The sequence below is a fragment of the Meriones unguiculatus genome, chromosome 3, assembly GCF_030254825.1.
Source record: "Meriones unguiculatus strain TT.TT164.6M chromosome 3, Bangor_MerUng_6.1, whole genome shotgun sequence".
In the NCBI taxonomy this organism is placed as follows: Eukaryota; Metazoa; Chordata; class Mammalia; order Rodentia; family Muridae; genus Meriones; species Meriones unguiculatus.
Window position 1 is genome coordinate 178370211 of NC_083351.1, and position 15500 is coordinate 178385710.

Consider the following 15500-nt stretch of genomic DNA (forward strand, 5'->3'; position numbering starts at 1 on the left):
GTCCCATAGGACTAGTACTATCACTGGGAGTTTTATAGGCATTCAGACTGAGGACTCACTCCTGGCCTGTCCATTTTAAACATCTCAGATTGGAGTTTGAAATTGTGATGCTTAGAAAGTTACACAAGGGAAATTCTGAGATACTCGGTGTGAAGACTTATGCTTAAAGTTTGCTGGCTTCAACCACATCTGAAAATTAGTAATTTTAAATATGAATTTAACATTTCTAAGTATAGTCTCCTTATAAACATAAAATATCTCACTAATTTTAAGTCAGGATAACCTTCTGCTGTTTCCCACAGATCTCACTCAGTCCCGGCCAGACACACAGTGCTTGCCGAAGCAGGTCTGAGTTCCAGGCCACCTAGGCTACAGTAAGACCTGTCTCAACCAAGGGAAAAACCAAATCAAATTATATGGCAGTTCTGTTACAGATGTCATTACAATTTTACATATAAGAAAAAGAATAACATTTCACTGCATACTACCATGGTAAAGAGCCAGGATTCATAAACTTATTTATCAAAAGTCTTTACATTTCCAGAGTAAATATATTTAAAAACACAAGCAGAAGAGAGCTGTCAGGGGTCTTTAGTTTCTTCTCTGCTGCCAGTTTCACTTCATGCTTGTTTCCATGGTAGCTTTTGCTGGCCAGTTCCTCTGTGCAGAGCACAGCTCAATTTTGAACTCAAATCCCCTTCTCCGTTAACCCAGCTTTTAACAGGGTTTTCTGTTTAGCCCTGGCTGGTCTGGAACTGGCTCTGTACACCATAAACTCAAAGATCCACCTGCCTCTGTCTCCTAAGTGTTGGGATTAAAGGTGTGTACCATCTCGCCTGGCTCATAAAATACTAAAATTTGCTAATGTATAAGGAGGAACTAAAAAAAAACAAAAAACAAAAAACCTCCTTAGGATCTAAGTTCAAACATATTTATCTTGTGACTAAAATTTGGTAAACAACAAAATAATTCTCTGGACAAAGAAAAGCATCAATGTCTGTGGCGAGATGACAGACTGCCTAACTTTCTAACTTACTTGTGGAATGGACTGGTGGACACTCATGCACCTTAGCTAGCTGCTGCACTGAGATGTGACACCGATGTTGCAGCCACTCACTTTATCCCCTCATCACAGGAAGCTCTAATCAGAGGAAGCATGAGGAAGAGCCAGAATGTGCTAAGGACGTGTCAACCTCTGACGGTTCACTAGAAAAAAATTAACAAATGCTGGCTTCCTAGAAGTGAGAAAAGATATATGCACTTATGAATAAGGTCCGAGTAGAGAGCAGATGTTTTATTCAGAAGTACCTTCACCTACATCTGTTGCACTCCCACACACCAATCAAAACTGAAAATTAGATGTGGTGCATCATCCCAGAAGGTTGAAGAGAGTGCTTCAGGGGTCAGATTTTGCATGTCACAGTGCAGCAAAACTACAGCACCAAACTGCTCTGGTAAGTGGCTGGGGGAAAGTGAGCTTAGTGGGACAAAGCTAAAAATCCTGGGGAGGCAGGAGAAAGGAAAGACAGGCACCTCAAACCCGTTAGAGTCTCGAAATTTAGCCAGACCAATTTTCAAATTCACTGCAACGGGTATGCGGCCATTCTTGTTTGTTTCTTTGTCTGTTTCGATGCTGGCTGTAACTCACCCTGTCTTGCCACAGGAAGGGCGCTTCCTTAGACAGGAAGACAGCTGATTTTAAAAAGCCCTGTTTCAATCTGCAGGTTCAAAATATTCTGCACAATCAGATCAACAAGATCCTGGAGATTCTGACCCAGCGGCTCCTAAGAGATCCATCGGCTGCAGCAGCCCCGGCGACAAGAAGCCGTTAACAGGAGGCAACAGCACCAGTCTTTCGCCACATCTGCCTGAATTCCCCTGACCTTGATAGGTTTCAAAATTCTCAAACCAATAAAAGAGCTGACACAACACAGTGTCCGCATAGCCCTCAGCTGGACACAGCGCGCACTGTCTCCACTGTTCTCCTTCCTCTGCCCACAGAGCGACGCACACGGACTCTGCGACCCGCTGCACATGAAGAGCAAACACGACGACATTCACTGCTGCATGCTTCATATGCGCTGTCCGAGAATAAGCAATTATTTCATATAACAGCAGACAAACATTACAAATAGAAGTTAACAGCAATTCCATGACACCAGCGAACCTGTCCCTATGCAAATTTTCCCAAAAAGACTAAATGTTTCATTATCTAGAATCAGACAAAATTCATGATTATATCTGGTACTTTACTACTTTTTAGCCTTATTTCTACAACAGTCCCTCTACAATCATAATTTCTAACTTTTAAGGAATTGTTGAATAATAATTAATAATTGAATAATTAATAAATTATTCCTTGAAAATATTCTAAAGTCTATTCTAAAAAATTCTGAAGTCCAAGTAAAACACTGTTTTATTTTTTTATTTTTTCTTCTGAGACAGGGTCTCTATGTAGCCTTGGCTTTCCTGGATTCACTTTGTAAACCAGGCTGGCTTCAAACCCAGCGATCTGCTACCTCTGTCTCCCAGAGTGCTGGCCTTACAGGTAATAAAACACTGCTTTAACTTTTTTTTTCCCCCCCAAAAACAAAGAGGCACCAGAGTGAACCATATCGTATTAAAAACACACATCGAAAGGCTGGTGTGGAAGGCACACCTGCGGCACATCTACCATCCTGCCACGTAGGAGGCTGAGGCAGGGTCAGAAGGCCCAGGCTAGCCTGGACTGCAAAGCATGTTTTAGAGACATGTGTTTGCTATGTAGCCCGGCTGGTCTGAACTGGAGGTGTCATACCTCAGTCTCCTGAACTATACAGCAATTTGCTTCCACACCTAACACATCTTTTTTTTTCTTTTTTGTTTTTTTTTGTTTGTTTTTGTTTTTTTGAGCACATGCCATTTAATAGGCACTCAGAACTAAAAAAGACAAAGTTCTAACTTATGTACCTGAGGGCTGGTTTGTTTGTTGTTTGTTTCTGAGACAAGGTCTTACTACATAGCCCTGGCTACTTTACAACTTGCTAGATGTACCGTGTTGGCCTCAAACTCAAAGAGACGTGCCTGCCTCTGCTTTCTGAGTGCTGGCATTGAAGGCGTGGTTAATCTTTAAAAAGAAGGTAATTCAAACACTGCTAAGGGCCTGTACAATATAATCCAGAGCTCTAAAGCGGCTCAGGGTAAAGATGCTGGCAAGCTGCTAGACTAGACTCAGTCCCCAGAACCTACAGGGAAACCAACTCCTGCCTAGTTGGATTTGACCTACACTTAGCCACAGCACATACAGCAAACGACTCCCATGGTTAGAGCAGATGAGAAAGGAAAAGTAACTGGGGGAGGGGGCAGGCTACCTCACAAAGGTGATGGAAAACTCTGGGTCAATGGGAGACTTGAGGCTGAAATTCAAAGGATAAAAAAGTCAGACATGAAAGTCACACAGCAAAGAGCTACAACTGTAAGGAGAAACGAGAGCAACTGCCTTCATGTAACCATGAGGACAGCTGGGTACACTGCGGCAAGCCTAGGAGGCAGAGGCAGGCAGGTCTCTGTGAGTTTCAAGCCAGCCTAGTCTAGAGAGTGAGTTGCAGGCTAGCCAGGCTACCCCGTGAGGTGCTGTCTCAATACCAATAACAACAAAGAACGCAGGCAGCATTGCCGGACCTCACTTGTGAAGGAGGCCAGCATGTCCCAGAGAAGGGGCCAGAGCCAGACAGCCCAAGGGCTCTAAGTCAAGTCGGGGAGTGTGGGGGTTTTGCTGTTTCCTTTGTTGCTTTTCCTTTCACTTGGAAGTTATAATTCACGTTTTCTCTAAGCAATGGTTACCTTAAAATAAATGTACAAATATTTGAAAGTTACAGCAATCAGATAATTCGCTGTAGTAAAGAGAGATGTCCTAGGCTCTTTTTGTATCATTAGGCCTTCCTAAGAGGCAATATTGCAACATTTTTAATGGGGTTTACTATAAACACTTCAAGTTCATTTAAAGACAAACACATTGTCTTTTTAAAATGAATGGTTCTATGTAAATTTTTTTAAATATGCACATTAATAGATATATTATACAAACAAATGTAGATGTTTTATTTTTAAAGTTTATGTTCATGTTTACATATGCAGCATGTGTGCTGGTACCTCCAGAGCTGTAGTCAGTCACAGGTATGAGAGCTGCTCAGTGCAGGCTGGGAGCCAAACACTAATGCTGTGGAAGAGCAGGAAGTACTTTTAACTGCTGAGCCATCTCTCCAGTCCCACATATGCATATTTTAAAATGTATTAAGTGTATATGCACATATTTAACACACATGCTTATGAAACCTGTCTGTAATACACTTTTAACACATTAAATAGTAATATACTGTCTCAGATTTGCTCTTTTCCATTTAATATATCTTGCAGTTATTTATTCTTCCTAAAAGATGTGTAAGAATCCAGAGAAAATCAAAGTCTAACCATTCTATTAATGGATAAGATTACCAATTGTTAAAAACATGGTAACTCAGTTCAATTTCTAGCACTAAAACATATACATACACACACACAAATAAACACCATAAAAACACTGTGTTAAAAGTGACTTTGTATCTAGGCATCATACACACCGCAGGAAAAATACTGTGCTAAAAGGAATTTTGAAGCTTTGCATGTAAAGAATTCGCATAAAGAATGAGAAGAAGGCTGGCCAGCAAATAAACGCGCTTGTAGCGAAGCCTGAGTTTGGCTTGGCAGAAGGCTCCCCATGTGCATGCTGTGGCACCCAAACACCCACATTCACACCCACCCATGACATAAACAAGCACATTAAATTTTTAAAGAGCATAAAGGAAATCGAAAACAGAAAGAAAAATACAAACAGTGATTAGTAAAATGGGTTTAAAATGTTTGGAGACAGCTACGGTGGACAAGCCTCAGTTCAGCCCTCAGGAACAGGCACGAAGACCTTGAATCCAAAGTGAGGCCAGACTACCTAAGATTGTTTCTCAAAGAAAACTGTCGCTCAGAGTACAAACTTGCCGTGGTTTGCTAGTGTCCTATCAGCCAATGGCTTCTAGATTACATGTATGTATTGGCTACTCTAAGCCCCACTGGCTTTTCCTGTCTGGGTTTCCTTCAGATGTCTGACAAAATTTTCACCTGAAACATAGTTATTAAAATTTTACATGTTACTTCTAGAAATTTGAAATAATTAATTAGTAGACACTGATATTTTAGTGCAGTTAGTTAAAATGAAAAACACTGGTTAAAACCCTAAAGGAAATAACAGAAACAATTAGTAATCTCCCTGGGTTCTTTCCATAAAGATTTCAAATAAATCTAAGGTTATGCATAGGATGTGGGTTTTCTCTGAGAGTCATTTTACAGAAGGTCTGTGGTATGAGCAGGGTCATGACACAATGCAGGTTGCTCAGTCTCAAATACCAAGTGCGGAGCTACATTTTAAAGTATTTTATGTCACAGCTGCAGAAGAACAAACTCAACAGAAGAGTTGGCTGTGACACACAAAAACAGAGCCAAGCTCTCTCTTCTATCAAGCTACACTGCAGCACAGAATGCTTTTAAAACGCCATCTCTGAACTATTTTCAAGGCTAAGCAACATTTTTATGGCTATCTTATGAAACTAGGTTCAATGGTCAGACAGGCCACAATATTACCTGACAGCAGTTAGAATTCTTAAGTTCTACTTTGTTATTTTCAATTCATCCATTAAAGCGAAAGGTCGTATGCATTGTAGCTGCACATGAAATGACTATAATACAGTTGCCAAGTAGCACCCTGATTATGAATGGAGTAATACTGAAACATCAAGAACAACCACTAAACTTTATAAGTTATTACTGATTTAAAACTCAGCCCCATGAAAAAAATTAATCAGAACAGCACATGTGGTAAATGGCAGCCTCTCCATGACCTGGAGGTGACTCATTTGAACATCCACAAACAAATCACACTGATCTCATGTACAACGGATGAATCCTCAAAGAGTTTCCTGTAATCTAAAGTCCTAGACACAAAGTTTAAATAGTCTTTTTAGTAACCAGAAGAAAATGAAAACATTTAAATGTCTACAAAATTTGTGTTCTGAAAAATACAGAAGGGAAATACACACTAGTATTTTACAGTGATATTTCTGAGAAGATTGGACAAATGTATACTTTAAAAGATCAGCCTTCATACTCAAGAAGCTAGAAAATGTTTCTTATAAACTATAGTTTAACTAGCAAAAAATTACTTTTGTTACAGAATTTTAAAGTTCTACATAACTCTGAGTTTCTAAAAACTATGAAATCACATAATTGACATTAAACATTTGAAACACTCAAAGAAAAATTGAGAATATAGTTCCATATACCAAGAGGTTGCTTTCCCTACTGGCATCTTACATTTTCAGCTATGTTTGTGAAGATCCATGAACCAGTATGGATAATTATGAATTAAATTCATGGGGTACTCAGATCTCCTTTCTGTTGTTTCTAGGCCTTTTTCACCCTGACCCTGAGTTGACCTGAGACTGTATAATAGACGTGGCTGTTCCTTCAGCTGGGACAGCTTCTCAGACTTGTATGTTTTTCATGGTGTTTGCAGACTGTCCACAACAGAATCTATCTGCCGGCAGCAGATCCTAAATGCCATCTACAAGCCCTAATCACTAGACAACAAGCAGAGTGGGACTCTCTCTACCCAGTATCTTTGTTTAGATAGTTACAAACTAGCTCTTTCTACATTTATAAATTCCTGAAGTGAAAGTCCTGAAAGACAGATAGTTTCTCATTTAATTAAGTTGTTCAAAAGGTAGAAAATACATAAATATGCTTTGAGGGTCAAAGGGAATTTTATCAAACAAAAAGAAGTTTGTCAGCTACAACAGAGGCTATAAATTATTACCCACTGTGCAACTACTTATTTAGGAAGCTGGAAAGCATAAATCAATTACAAAGCTTTATGGCAAATTCCATAATTCAGTAATCACACCTCACACAACTCAAAGAATTAGTATTTTAAAGGTGATAAAAGAGCTTATCACTTCCTCTCTATCTCTGTCAAAAGTGCATGCTGCTCTGGGCACACTGATTTCAATGTAGATTCCTCACTCTCTGTCAGAACAGAATTCTGAGTGGGCGTTTCTAAGCCGAGTGGTTGGGGTATTGCCCAGCTGAGGCATCCCTAGAGGTTAGCTGCTGGGCAAACTAGCAAAAGTGGGTAAATGGTAGCAAGTACCAGGAAAGGAAGCAAAGCTGGATTTGAGTCCAACCACACCACCTTAAATGAGAACTTTCCGTTATCTGTAACAAAGCAATACAAACGTAAAGGCTCACTTAGCACAGGGTCTAACATGTTTTTGGTAAACCAAAATGCTTATTTTTTTAATAACCAAAATACAAACTCAGTTCCAGGGTTAAGCATCAGGAAGCATGTGTTTAGTTCTTACCTATTTTCCTCAACTTATGGAGCTAAAATGAACTTTTCTAAGTCTTGTCCCCGTTACTTGAAAAGCAGAAGCAGTTCTAGACATTGTAAATGTATAAACAGAGTTCAAACAACATTTGGTCAACAGAGCAGTGGAAAACTCAACTGACAGGAGGAAAGATGATTTCTGACCATTTCCCTCCAATCTCAAGATGACACATTCCTACACACACCATTCTCAAGTTTAATTTATACCTTTTAATAATGTTATCTAACTGATCCCTCATGTAGTCAACCTTTCAATGACCTGTCATGTTGCTCAGAGAAAAGCCAGAGTTCTGGGGTTCCGTTTGCTGCTCAGGCCTCCTTCTTGTCCCACCGTAATCTGTGCACAGACTGCTCATGTTTCTGCTCTGGGCAGGCCCTGTCCTTACTCTCAGCAGTGAGCCCTTGGCCCAAGTCTGTCATCTTACTTTGCTTCTTATTATTTTTAACTATATGATTGTGTGTGCTTGTTTGTATGTATGTATGCATGCACACACGTATGTATGTGGGTGTGTATAGATTCATTATGTGGGTGTGTATGAATGCATGTATGTATGTGGGTATGTATGCATGTATATACATATACATGTATGTCTGTGGGCATATATGTATGCATGCATGCATGTGGGTATGCATTTATAGCTGTGGGTATGTATGTATATATGCATGTCTGTGGGCATATATGTATTATGCATGTGGGTATGTATGTATGTATATATGCATGTACGTGGGTATGTATTTTGCATGTGGGTATGTATGCATGCATGTGGGTAGGTGCATATGCATGCAGGCGCCTGTGAAGGTCAAAGTGTTGGGGAACTAAGCTTGGGTCCTCTGGAGGAGTAGCAAGTATGTTTTACCTGTGAGTTTGGCCCTACGTGCCACCCTCAAAGCCTTGTTCAAACATGCCTTCTAATGACCTCACCTGATCACACGGTAATGCCAACAGTCTTAGTCTTAACACCTCTTTTCCTTCCATTGTTTCATCGTGTCATTCACCGTCTTCTGAACTACACACTTAGGATTCACTTACTCTGTTCATCTAACTTGTCTACCACTAGGTCAATCAGAGATTTTTTTTTTGTATTGTTTACTAATCCAGGTATTGATTTGGGCATGTCAAAAACACTCCATAAATCTTGGCTGAATTCAAGTCAATACCACACTTACATTTGTAGTTTAACCTGTTTCTAACATCTCCACTTTTAAACGAGAACATCATTTAAGATCACGGTGGTCAAACGTAGGCTGCTGTTCACTCCTTCAATGCCTGATGCTGGGAATGGAGGAAGCAAGAACAGCTCCCTCACAGTGAGCTCCAGACGCACAGACAGAAAGGCTGAAAAGCACCGAGCAACTGCAGTGGTGCGGGACAGTGCAAGGGGCCTCCACGGAGCGGCGTGCAGAGCAGGCACGCAACCGCTGTGTGGCCATCGCTCACAGCAAGTTAAACACAGTCACTTTAAAATCTTCTCTATGCCTCGGTTTCTCCTACCATCAGGATATTAGTAATTCCTGTCTTCTACGGTGCTGTGAAGATTAAACTAGGGACCACAGAGCTGGGTGCACGCCTGTGATCCCAGAACTTGGGAGGCAGAGGCAGGCGATCTCTGTGAGTTTGAGGTTAGCCTGGTCTACAAAGTGAGGCCAGGACAGCCAAGACTACACAGAGAAACCCTGTCGAGAAACAAAACAAAAACCAAAACCTAGGGAATACAGTTAAAAGGAGACGCAAACACTGCAGGACGTGTCTGTGTCCAGAACTGGCGGCCACTGGCGGCCACTGGTAATTTTGTTACTGGTGCTGGAATTAGTTGCCAGGATAAAGTGTATTTCCAAGTACAATAAACCCATAAACAGAATGCTGAAACATAATTTGGCATTGCACAAAAATTAGCTTGCTCAATTCAAGGGATCCAACACCATCCTCTGGTCTCTGCTGGCACTGGCATGCACATACACACACACACACATACACACACACACTCAAATAAACAGCAGAAAAATCCAGGCATGAGTGCCTGGTATGGCTGCTACTATCTATAATCCCAACCCTTGGAAGGTAAGACCAGGGGCTCACGGTCACCCTCTCGTGAACTCCAGGCCCGACCAAAGTGGGGAGGCTGAGGATGGTACAGCGGCAGAACACTTGCCTAGCAAGCTTGAGGCCCACAATCTGACCCCTGATACAGACAGGGGAGGGAAAGAGGCAGAGAGAGGGAGAAAGAGTGAAAACAAGAGAAAAGTTACAGGTAAAAAGAAATATGAAATCTCTCTGTGCTACTGAGCAGCAGGGCACCAGCAGACAGTGAAAATATCCCGTGTGCTTTCAAAACCTAGAGGAAGGACCCTAAAAATTTTCACCACAGAGAAAGAACATGTCTTAGGTACAGCAGGTCTGTGATGGCGACAGTCCGAATATGGAGGCACAGAGATCCCTAATTTTAATCATAGTCTGAGGCTTTTGAGACCCTATTTCAAAATGAACAAATAAATGTCTGAGAAAACAGACATGTTTAACCAGATTTAAACAACATACAAAACATAGCACACATAAGGAAGCATTACATGGCACTCCATAAATATACTCAATTGTATTAAGAATAAGTCCAACTTGAAACTATAACTAACAGTTTAAAATATTAAAAAAGCAGCTTAAAATATAGTAATTATAATTTTTATTTTATTTTTTATATTAATTATAGTTTATTTACTTTGTGTCCCAGCTGTAGCCTCCTCCCTCATTCCCTAAAAAAAATCATTCCCTGTGGGTGGGTTTAAAATGGTATGTAGAATTACTTGGCTGAGTCTCATAGAGTAAAATAAATGATTTTCTCAAAGTTCATAAAGAAAAATAAAAAGAAAGAAAGAAAAATATATAGTAATTAAGGCTGGAATGTTGATGGCTGGAAAGAGGGCTTAGCAGCTAGAAGCACTCAGGTCCCAGAACTCACATCAGGTAGCTCACAACCTTCTGTGACTCTGTTTCCAGGAGATTTGATTTCTTCCTCTGGCTCTGAGGTATCAGGCACGCATGCTGTGAACAGCCATACATGTAAGTAAAATACCAGTGTACAAAACAAACAAACAAACAAAAAAACAACTTTTTTTTTCCTCCTCCACTTCTTCTTAGAGATGGAAAGGTTGGTGTTGCACACCAGTAAGCCCAGCTGCTGGGAGGCTGAGGCAGGAACATCACAAGTTTGAGGCCATCGTGGAGACCCAGTGGGACCTGTCTTAATGACGTTTTAAAAAGAGCTGAGAGCAGCGTAACTTCACAACAGAGTGACTGTGCAGAATGCCCAGGGCCCTGCGGTAAATCCTGAGCACTGACACACACACAAAGTCACACAGCCACACACACACACCATATACATGGGCTTCATCTGAGACAGTAACAGAGACTTGAGGGAAGTGTGATAACTGTATAATGAATAACGGCTGCCCCCAAATTAAAATGGCATGCATGATAAGACTTTTTTTTTTTTTTAATTTCTTAAACCTGATGCCGTTTTGGAATTCAACATCTGACTTTTACAGCACTCTGGGAGTCAGAGGCAGGTGGATCGCTGTGAGTTTGAGGTCAACCTGGTCTACAAAGTGATTCTAGGACAGCCAGGGTTACACAGAGAAACCTTGTCTCTAAAAACCAAAAAGAAAGAGAATATATTGTTTCCTAATCAGCACTACAGGAAAAACCCAGTAAGTAACTGACATTCTGTCAGAGAACACGAAATACAGGGAGTAACACATTTTAAAAACAGTTCCAGAAGTAACTCTAAGACTCTAAAACAGTTCCTTCCAAAGCAGAGGTAATCTAATAATACCGAGTAATTACAGATGGCATGATGCCAAACAGCAACGTGCAGATGGACCCAAAACTCTGCAGTAACCAAAGAACCTGTAAGAACAACTGTAAGAAATGTTACTCTCACAGGTGTGCATATGTGTATGTACGGCTATACGTTAAAATATTTATAGAATGTTACAAAATTTATAAAGATGAGCATTTCTTTCCCTAATATATTTCCTCTAAGTATATTTATCAAAGTACAGTTTCACAATCATACAAAAGGGTTTTAATTATATGACTAACAGATTATATATTATGTAATCTAAAATAAAGTCTTGTCATATAAAGTTCTTTGTCAATTTATCAGACAAAGAACTTGACAGAGTTATGAGAAATTAAAAAATGCTACGGCTGGCCTCCAGCACTCTGGAGCCAGAGACAAAAAGATCTCTGTGAGTTTGAGGTCATCTGGGGCTACATGTCTACTGGAAGCATTAATCTGAAGAGATCTAAAATAGTCTTAGTCGTCCCCCCCGCCCCCAGGTGGAACTTGGAAATGATATTTCCCCAACTGAAAATGATCTAAAATGTAAATTTTATAACTGAAAAGGGGGTTTCGGATTTAAACACGTTTTCTTTAAGATATATCTCTACATAGTAGCTCATGCTGGCCTTTGAACTTTCAATCTCTAAAGAGTACAGGAACTGCCATCTCTCTGTGGTCCTTAAACTACATTAAATAAATAAATGTTGAGCCACCCGCATGCAGAAGGGCACAGAATCTGAAAGAACATGAGAGCCCGGGGCAGGACACTGAGGCGTACACCGGCCACAGTGCTGTATGTAGGAGATGGAGACAGAATGCTAAGAACAAAGATGGAGACATGGGTTTGGGCAATAAAGAACAAGGATTCACACTGAGGAGTTCTGAGGTGACTGGGTGAAGGCCATTGGCAAATGTTTTTGCTTTAGAAAGGCAGCTCTGGTCACTGCAGAGTTACCTACAGCTGAGGCATGGGAGGACTGTGACCTCCGATTCGATACTCAGTAGATGAACTGAGGAGTGGACAGGGAACAACAGCTAGGAAGGATCATGAGGAGGTTTGTCTGTTTTGCCTCTGTAGCGCCAGTCCACACAGCAGGTAAAATACTGGCGGGAAAGTGACTGTAAGGCATAAACTAGTGTTAGCTGCTGAGGCTGAACGCTTGCACACGGTAGACCCGCAGCCCTGCATGCTTTACAGAAGTGGGAGAAAAGTACCTCAAGTTACTCCAGGCTGAAAACGTGGTAACAAATGGTCTAGTAATCAATATTCAAGACAAAGAGACAGAAGCTTTGGAATGAAAGATGAAAATATCTCTCATAGCAGTGAAAACACAGAATGTACCTAGTGTCCATCTGTGGATGAGTCAAGGTACACCACGGATTGCTCTTTGACCTTAACAAAGGTTAAGAACTATGCTGGGTGTGATGGTATACTCTCTCTGCACTCAGAAAATAGAAGCAAGAGGGCCATAGGCCTGAGGGTAGCCTGGGCCACATAAATTTTAGGCTAGTCTGGACAGCACGGCAAGAAAACTAAAATCCATCCTTTTTTCCTGACATCTTAGCAAGGCTGCCGTGGTTATCGCCACCCTGAGCTTTGCCGTGCCGCCCAAGGACAACAGAAGAAGAAGGATGCTAGTAAGTTGGCCAAAAAAAGACAAAGACCCAGTAACAAGTCTGGTGGCAAGGCCAAAAAGAAGAAGCGGCCCAAAGGTAAAGCTCGGGACAAGCTCAACAATGCAGTCCTGTCCGACAGACCCTGTAAGGACGCTTCCAACTATAAGCGAGACTGAAGATTCGCGCTTCCTTGGCCAGGGCAGCCCTTCAGGGCTACTTGGTAGAGGACTTACCAAGCTGGTTTCAAAGCACAGAGCCCCAGTAATTTACACCAGACGCACAAAGGGTGGAAAGGCCCTGCTGGTGAAGATACACGAGCAGCTCAATCAGCTGCACATTTGGAGAAATAAAACTTTACTAAATCAAAAATCACGAAATTAATAATAACAAAAAGAAACCCTGTCATTCATGACATAGCTAAACCCATGTGCTCACCTATCTAAGAACGCCAACCTCAAAACAAGGTTAGCAAAATAGTTATTACTAAGGGTGTGGCACAGCAGGCTAGAGAAATGTTTAAGAATATTCTGTGCATCTTTTTCGTTTTTTTTGTTTTTGTTTTTGTTTTTGTTTTCAAAATGTATAACACGTAGATTTCACTTTAAACAGAGCATGCAGAATATGAGGTTCTTCACTTCAGTGAAGTGTCAACAAAAGCTGACGTGGTTCAGCGGGTCAGAATGTTTGCTCTGCGAGATGAGGACTTCAGCTTAAACCGCCGGTACCCACCTGCACATCGAGCCAGGGTTGACGCGCCTGTGAGTCCAGCATGAGGAGCAGAGACGGGCAGACCTAGGCACTCACAGGCCAGTCAATGGTCAAACAGTTGTGTGATTCAGTGCGAGACCCTGCCTCCACACAATAAATATGAAGAGCACTAGAAGAATCTACCCCCTGTCCAGTTCTGGCTTCTGAGTATGCATGAGCACCTGCACCTTCATGCACACATGCTGTGCGCAACACGCACACAGAGGCTACATGCTGTAACCACACCTAGCTATTTTGTGATTAAGATGTTTAGAAATCTAGTACAGTGGTCTGAATGAGAATGGCCCCCTTAGGCCATCTGGTACCCAGTTAGTGGAACTGTTTGGGAAGAATCGGGAAATATGATGAAATATTACTCAAACTGGATTTAGAACATAGTAACAAAAGCAAAACCCAAGTTCTCTACTAATATGTTGGACTTCAGAAAAATTTAAATCTTCTGTGCACCAAAGACATTGTCAAAAAAGAGAAAGAATAACCCTTGGTGCCGGAGAGGTGACTCAGCAGTTAAGAACAGAGGTTGATCTGGCACCCACATGGTGGGGAACAAACATCTGTAGGGATCTGACGCCCTCTCGTGGTCTCTGTGGGCACTGCATGCACATGGCGCACAAACGCACATGGAGGCCAAACGCGCATTGACACAAAGTAAATGTAAATCCTAAGAGTGCCCTACAGAGGAAAATACTTACACACTATGTAATCTGACACAGGGTTGACACTGAGAATGCACAGCAACTCCTGCAACTTCTCACCAACAACTTAAACACACTCAAAAGTGGACAAAGAGCTAGAACGGACTTTTTCCCAAAGATGAGAAATAAAAGCCAAATACCAAGCAGAAGGATGGCTGGTATTGCTGACCACTGGGAATTTACCAATCAAAATAAAGATGTTATGCCACCTCAAACACATCAGGATGCCAGGCTGCAAAGTCCTGAAAATGAGTAAGTGGTGGTGAGGCTATGAAAAAAAAAAAAAAAAAAAAAAGAAAGAAAAAATCCTGTGCTCTGCAATTAGGACTATAAAATGGTACATTATACAGAAAACAGCATTGCGATTCCACAACAAATTACACGGAATTGTTGCATGACCAGTAATTCCAAATGATTCGTATACCTCAAAGAAACGAGAGCAGGAAGCCCAGCAGGCATTTACACAGCCTTGATGATAGCAGCGCCGTTCACAGCAGCATTCGTCTACTGATGGACGAATGAATGAATGAATGAATGAATGAATGAATGAATGAATGAAATACACTGGGTACGGGCAATGAAGGATGCATGTAACTTTAAGAAGGAAAGAAATTCTGGTATACACGGCATGAATGAAGAACATCATGCTAAGAGGAACCCGCCTGTCACAAATGGACAAATGTTTCATGATTCGTAACAGAATGTACCTGGAGTGGTCAAAGTCACAGAGATAAGACTAGGATGTGAATAAATGCCAGGGGCTGTGCAGGGACGGAATGCCAGTTAGTATTTATTGGACACACGGACACTCATGCAGGAAATGAAAACATTCTGGAGACAGATGGTGATGGTGGTCACACAACAGCATACATGTCCTAAGTCAAAGAACAGGATTCATTAAAAGTTTTATGTTTTGTGTATGTAAAAATGTACCCCAAGGCTGAGGCAATTCATCAATGTAGAGGGTACTGACTGCCTCAGCAGGGGACCAGAGATCAGATCCTCAGTGCCCACATTAGTGTCAGCTGAGCATGGCAACTGCCTGGAATGCCAGCACTCAGGAGACAGACAAAAGGAACTCCCAGAGCAAGCTAACCAGCAGGGCTAGCCAAATTAGTGAGAGGCCTCAGTAAA

At 41.4% G+C, this 15500-nt stretch overlaps 1 protein-coding gene across 7 annotated transcripts in view; it reads right to left on the bottom strand.

The window, feature by feature from the left end:
- Evi5 (ecotropic viral integration site 5) overlaps positions 1–15500 on the bottom strand; it is a 146007-nt gene that overhangs the window by 26907 nt on the left and 103600 nt on the right. The gene's annotated exons all lie outside the window — the stretch shown is intronic.